This window comes from Miniopterus natalensis, chromosome X (genome assembly GCF_054644295.1).
Source record: "Miniopterus natalensis isolate mMinNat1 chromosome X, mMinNat1.hap1, whole genome shotgun sequence".
Taxonomy (NCBI): Eukaryota; Metazoa; Chordata; class Mammalia; order Chiroptera; family Miniopteridae; genus Miniopterus; species Miniopterus natalensis.
In genome coordinates, this window is record NC_142103.1 from 74014827 (window position 1) to 74021538 (window position 6712).

The 6712-nt window shown below is 37.4% G+C and overlaps 1 protein-coding gene across 1 annotated transcript in view; it reads right to left on the bottom strand.

Moving 5' to 3' along the window:
• CCNB3 (cyclin B3) overlaps window positions 1–2861 on the bottom strand; it is a 44810-nt gene extending 41949 nt beyond the window's left edge. The window contains exon 1 of the mRNA XM_087829381.1: window positions 2620–2861. The gene's annotated coding sequence lies outside the window, so the exon portion shown is untranslated. The remainder of the gene's footprint in view (window positions 1–2619) is intronic.
• Between the last annotated feature and the right edge of the window lie 3851 nt (window positions 2862–6712).

The following is a 6712-nucleotide window of genomic DNA, read 5'->3' on the forward strand; positions in this document are numbered from 1 at the left end:
TGTAGATCAAGACAGTCTACAGGAAACAGTAGCAACTTCATTTTATATATAAAGGCAGGTTACAGACAACAAGACATTGGGGAGAGTAAGCAGCATGCTGTCTGTCAATGAAAGCAGCACTGGGCTGGAAAGTATGCCTAGGGTCTAGTTCTAACACAGCCCACAGCTGGCTGGGTGACACTGGGCAAGTCCCTTTTCCCTCCCTAGGCTTCATTTTTCTGCCTAATAAAATGAGACAATGGGACCAAAGCCTCCGTGCTATTCAAACAGTAGTAAATGGACCAGCAACATTAGCATCATGTGGGAGCTTTTAGCCATTTAAAATCTCAGGCCTCAAGCTAGGCCATACCAAATAGGTACAGGCAAGTTAACAACATCCCCAGGTGATTTGCATGCACTTTAAAGTTTAAGAAGCACAGTTCCATGGTCCCTTCGACCTTTGACCTAGGATTCTAATCACATAGTAGAGAGCAATGGGTAAACCAGAGCTGAAGCGATTAGAGGCAGAGTGGCAATCTGAGAATTACAAGGGGTAAAGGACACATTTCCATCAACCTGTCATTCAAAAGACATCCCTCAAATAGCATTCTCTGACTTAAATACGCCGCCTTATAGATGAAATTGATCCTGCACACTTTCACTTGTGAAAAGGCATTTTGTATATGCACTTTAATTCAGGCATGTGTACTGGAAGCTCCAGCTAAAAGAAGGGACCCAGTCTCATTTGCTTTGCCATCTCACCCTCTAATACACATTCCCTACCCAACCTCGTACCAGGCAGGCTCACTCCGCAGACTGCTGACTCGCAGAAGAACAAACTAAAGGTTTCCTGACAGGGACGCCACGCACCCCGGCGAGAGAAGACTGCATGTAACAAGGGGCTGGAGTGACACTCAAGGGCCAGTACGCGTGTGACAGAGCCGGACATTGGAGCGGGCAGTACAAAACCAAAGGTGCCTACCTCACATCGAGATTGGGGGCAGTACAGGAAAGACCATGGACGCACTCCTAGACCAGGAAAGCCCAGGAAATGAACGGAGCACCGGGTATAGCAACCCGTGATGGTCTCAACTCAGCCTGTGCTCCCTCCCATCTGCCAGCAGCGAATTTTAAAAATTACAGCCCTGGAGAAAGCGCGGTGGTGATTGGACAACAGGGGCCAATCAGAGTGCAGAGTTGCTACTTGGGCTCGCCCAGCAAGGAGGAGCGAGGCTTGGGGGGTGAATTGAACACTAAGTCAAATAGACTTTACATTGGGGCGTGGTTTCCAGTACAATTGATTGTAGTAGGCTGGTTTGAGGAGCTGGAGTACTGGATCTCTTTAAGACCAGCACTACAGGAAATGTTGAAGGGTCTTCTTTAAGAAGAAGCTAATGAACAAAACAATCTGATGAACTAAATAGATCCAGAGACATTGATGCATGTAACAGACGATCATATTTCAGAGGAAAGAGGGAAGGGGGGTGGAGGGTGGGAAGAGATTAACCAAAGAAGTTATATGCATATATGTATAACCCATGGACACAGTCAATAACGGGGTGAAGGCCTGGGGAGGAGGGAGCGAGGTGGAGGGGGTCAATTGGGGGGAAAAAATGGGACACCTGTTAATACTTTTAACAATAAAGATAAATTAAAAAAGAAAAAGAGGCATTTTCAATTGAATAACCCTGCTGGAAGAGGGGGAGAACGTCTGTACAATTTAAGTTCAGACCAGTTAAAATATTAATATTAATAATTCTTTGTAAAAATCAAGCATTAACTCCTGCGGACCTCACAACGGGCCTTGTGATGGGAAGCAAGGCTGAAATTATTGCCCCTATTTTATGGGTAAGTCCCCAAAATGCAGAGAGCTAATAGTGGCAGCTAACATTAATTCAGCACTAGCTCTGTACTAATTTTTTTTTATTGTTTTAACCCTGTCCAAAAGATAGGTACTTTTATTATTGCCATTTTACAGATAACAAAACTGTAGCTTGCTAATGGCCCAGTATCACAAAGCTACATTGTGGCAAAGCAGGTACTAAGATATTCTCATTTACTTCATTTATACATTAATTTTTCATTCAAAAAATATCTATTGAGCACCTGATTTGTTCCAGAAACTAGAAATTAATGAGTAATGGACAAAAAGACTGGAAGAATATATAGCCCTGCCCTGTCCTCTGAGGAGGCAAAGTGGAGATGCCAGGAATAAAATCTAGGACTTGCATATACAGTAGATACTCTACCACTAAATTATATCCCTACTTTTATTATTAGCCCATTCTCTGTTTATTATCTCATAGTTTCTACATTAAAGGTAAAGCATTCACATAATCCCAACCCCTCTTCTCTTTTTAATCTCCCTAGGTTATCTCATCCACATCCAAAACTTTAAATATCATCTAAAAGCTCCAACTATTCCACATCTCCATTTGGATGTCCAATAGACACTTCGAACTCAACATGTTCACAACCTTTACCAAATTGATCCTTCCTCCTACGTCCCCCATTTCAGATATTGATACCATGTCAAGCTTGTTAATCAAGCCAGAAACCTGGTATCATCCTTGATTCAAACTCTTTTCAATCACCTTACCCTCCCGTATCCAATCCTGCAGCAAGTTCTGTTCATTCTACCTCAAAAATATAGCTTATATCCATCCACTTCTCTCCATCTCCACTGCAACCAGTCTCTCATTTGGACTAACGTCAAGAGCCTCCAAGCTGTTCTCCCCCTTTCCAATCTTGCCTTTCTGGAATACAAATATAACACAAGATCAATCTTTTTTTAAAAGAAAAAGTATACTCTGCTTTAGTAGTTTCCCACAGAATTTAAGATAAAATCCAAACTCCTTAATCTGGTCTACAAATCCCACCTATCTCATCAAATTTATCTCATCACACTCTTTTTTGCATTCCCTCCATTCCAGCCATAATGGTCTTCTTTCAAAGCTTTGAATATACCAAAATCCCTCTCCTCGGGATATATATATATATATATGTATATATGTATATATATACATATTTTTATTGATATCTTTATTGATCTCAGAGAGAGAAAGGGAGAGGGAGAGAGAGAGTTGAAACATCAATGATGAAAGAGTCGTCATTGATCCGGCTACCTCCTGCACGCCCCCTGCTGGGGATCGAACCTGCAACCCGGGCATGTGCCCTGACAGGGAATCGGACCGTGATCTCCTGTATCCTAGGTCAATGCTCAACTGTTGAGCCACACCTGGCCGGGCTCCTCCAGATCTTTGCACATGCTGTTCACACTGTCTGGAATATTCTTCCTTCCATTCTTTAAATTATTTATTTCCTCATACTACAAGTCTCTGCTTAAATGTCAACTCTCCAAGAGAAATCTTCCCTGACCATGTTATTTGAGGTAAAATCCTCCCCCTCCACTCCCTTATACTCTATTTCAGTTTCTTACCTTTCTTTTAGAGTAACTATTGCTATTTGTAATTTTTTAACCCATATCCTCACTCAAGAATGCAAGGTCTATAACTATAAGGACCATACATCTCTTGCGCTCTATCTCCAGTGATAAGCATTAATAATAGTTCACATTTATCAATTCCTCACTATATGTTTGACACTGTTCTGACACTGACGACAACACAATGAAGTAAACCCTTGATTTTGTGGAGCTCGATTTAACAGACTTCGGATTTAACAGATGAAATTTCCAGTCCATATGTCATATGTGAAAATTAACAACCTGTTAATTTTTAAATGTTTTTAACCAACATTTGCTTATAATTAAATTAACAGGTTATTTTTTGTTATTAATTCACTGTTATTTTTAACCAGTTTAATTCACTGTTATTTTTAACCAGTTTTAGCAAATAGGCCATATGTTGGAAAAAACACTGTAGTAATTTCATCAACATAAATAAATAGGACATATCTACAACTATAGTCTACATATTTAAACCCAAGAGTCACTGCTTGTAAACAATGCTTGGTGAATAATTAGCACATGATCACACCTCATCATGCACTGTAATTGGTTCTATTGTCCAATGGTGTGACTTTCTGCAGCAGTTTTAATGTGTGCTGACCCATGTCCTAACGTGCGCTAAGCCACACCCCAGACATGTGCATTTGTTTACTCACAGTGGCTGGTGAATGCAGGCATTTACTAGACCTATTCAGTATAAATTTTAAATTACTGTAATACATATAGAAAACTTTTCTGTGAAATCAAACTTTACATACATACTTAATTTTAATTACACAAACGTGTCTACATAAGTAAAAACAGGTAAACTAATTTGTCAATTTTTTAACATACACATTTGGAAAACTTAACTTTATTCTATAACAGACTTTTGGTTTTAACAGACACTCCCCTTGCCCGAATTAATCTGTTATATTGAGTTTTTACTGTATCCCCATTTTGCATAAGAGGAACTTGAAGTACAGCAAAGTTTAGTAACTTGCCTAAGATTACACAGCTAGTAAGTTATTAGACTGAAATTTAAACCCAAGCAGTCTGATTCCAGAGACCAAACATGTAAGCATACTTGCCTCCTTGACAGATGATTGAAAATACATATTTGTTAACTAAATGAGTATCTTCCTTTAAGGGTCATAACTGTGAACAAATGTCCCACTAGAATGCACTATAAAGGAAATATAGTATTAACACAAGTCACTATATGTCTTCTTTAGTCAAGAGAGAAAAGGGTCCATCTATCAAAACAACAGCAACACAAAAATCACAAAACAAGCAATTTCACTTTTCCTAGTATGGTAATGGACGTTAACTAGACTTATTGCGGTGATCATTTCACAATTTATACAAATACTGAATAATTATATTGTACAACTATAACTAATATAATGTTGTATGCCAATTATACCTCAATTTTAAAAACATTAATGAGTATGTTATGATTTTTTCAAATTTTTTTAAATTTGTTTTTCTCTCAACCTTCACATCTCAGTTGATTTAACATTTCATTTGGCTAGCACTCAGAGAAAAAACTGAGAAAAGAGGAGAATCCTTTTGATTCTACCATTTTCCAGTATTTCCCTTATCCCAGGTATACAACATTCTCATAAACCTTCCTATCTCCTCCCCCCTACATCCCTGTATTAAAACCTGATAGAAAAGATCTATTATCCACCTCAATTTACATGAAAATATATTTCAGCTGGATTCAAGATTTAATTGTGAAAATGAAACCATGGAAATACTAGACAAATATATAAAAGAATATTTTTATAATCCTGCAGAAGGAAAAAGCTATCTAAAAAGACAGAAAAATCTAGAAACAGCAAAAGACTCAATAAATTTTAATAGCTAAGAACTTTAAGCTTTTGTTTGGCTCAGTTGGTTGGAGCATTGTCCCATATACCAAAAGGTTGTAGGTTTTATTCCTGGTCAAGGCACATAACTAGGTTGCGGGTTCCATCCCTGGTCCGAGCGCATACAGGAGGCAACTGATGAATGTTTCTCTCACATCAATGTTTCCCTCTCTCTCCCTTCCTCTCTCTCTAAAAATCAATAAAAACATATCTTCAGGTGAGGATTTAAAAAAAAAAAATTAAAGCCTGGCTACAAACTGGCAAAAAACATTGGCAACACAAATGACAGAAAAATAATTTCCAAAATGTACAAACAGAACTTCATGATCAACAAGAAGAAGATGAACCACCCATCAAAATATTTGACAAAAAAGATGAACAGCCAATTACAGAAGAAATACAAGTCATCAATAAACATAAAAATATGCTCAATTTCATTAAAAATAAATGCAGATTAAAATAGCAATACATTGGGCCCTGGCTGGATAGCTCAGTTGATTACAGCATCGTCCCAATATGCTAAGGTTTCAGGTTTGATCCCACATACAAGAATCAACCAATGAATGAAGAAATAACAAATTGATGCCTCTCTCTCTTTCTCTTTCTTTTTCTCTCTCTCTTCTTCTCTTTCTAAAATCAATAAAAAATTATTAAAATAAGAAACAGCAATGCACTGTTTTTGTCCAGGACATTGGCAAAGGTTTAATAGATTAATAATAACTTCTGCTGGTAAGGGGGTGAGTAAACAGGTACTTTTATTCACTATTGGCAGGAGGAAAAACTGCAATAAAATTTGGGAGGGTTATTTAAAAATATCTACTGAATTTTAAATGTTTGAATCCTTTTACCCAGAGATTCTACTACCAGTAATCTTCCCTACAAAAATACATATTCCAAAAAATAAGGCTGAAAATTTCCAAAATTTCATACATAAATCTACAGATTCAAATTCCAAATAGGATAAACCCAAAGAAATTCAAAGACACATCATAATCAAACTTCTGAAAGCTAAAGACAAAGAAAAAAACTTGAAAGCAACAAGAGAGAAATGACATGTTTTTAATGGGGCAAAAATTTTTGAATGATAATGGATTTCTCATCAGCAACCATGCAAGCCAGAAAGAGGTGACATTGTATTATGCAAGTACTAGAAGAAAAGAGCTGTCATCTGAGAATTCTATATCCAAGGAAAATATCCTTCAGGAGTAATGGGGAAATCAAATCATTCTTGGATGCCCACCTTAAAAGAATAGAAAGTTCACTAAGTAAAAAAAAAAAAAAAAAGTAATAGAAGGAATCTTGTGACATAAGGAAGAAAGACCAGTGGAAAGAGCAAAAATATAAGTAGATACAATAGACTTTCCTTCTGATACTGTTTTCTCAGTTATGTTTGACAGATATAGCAAAAATT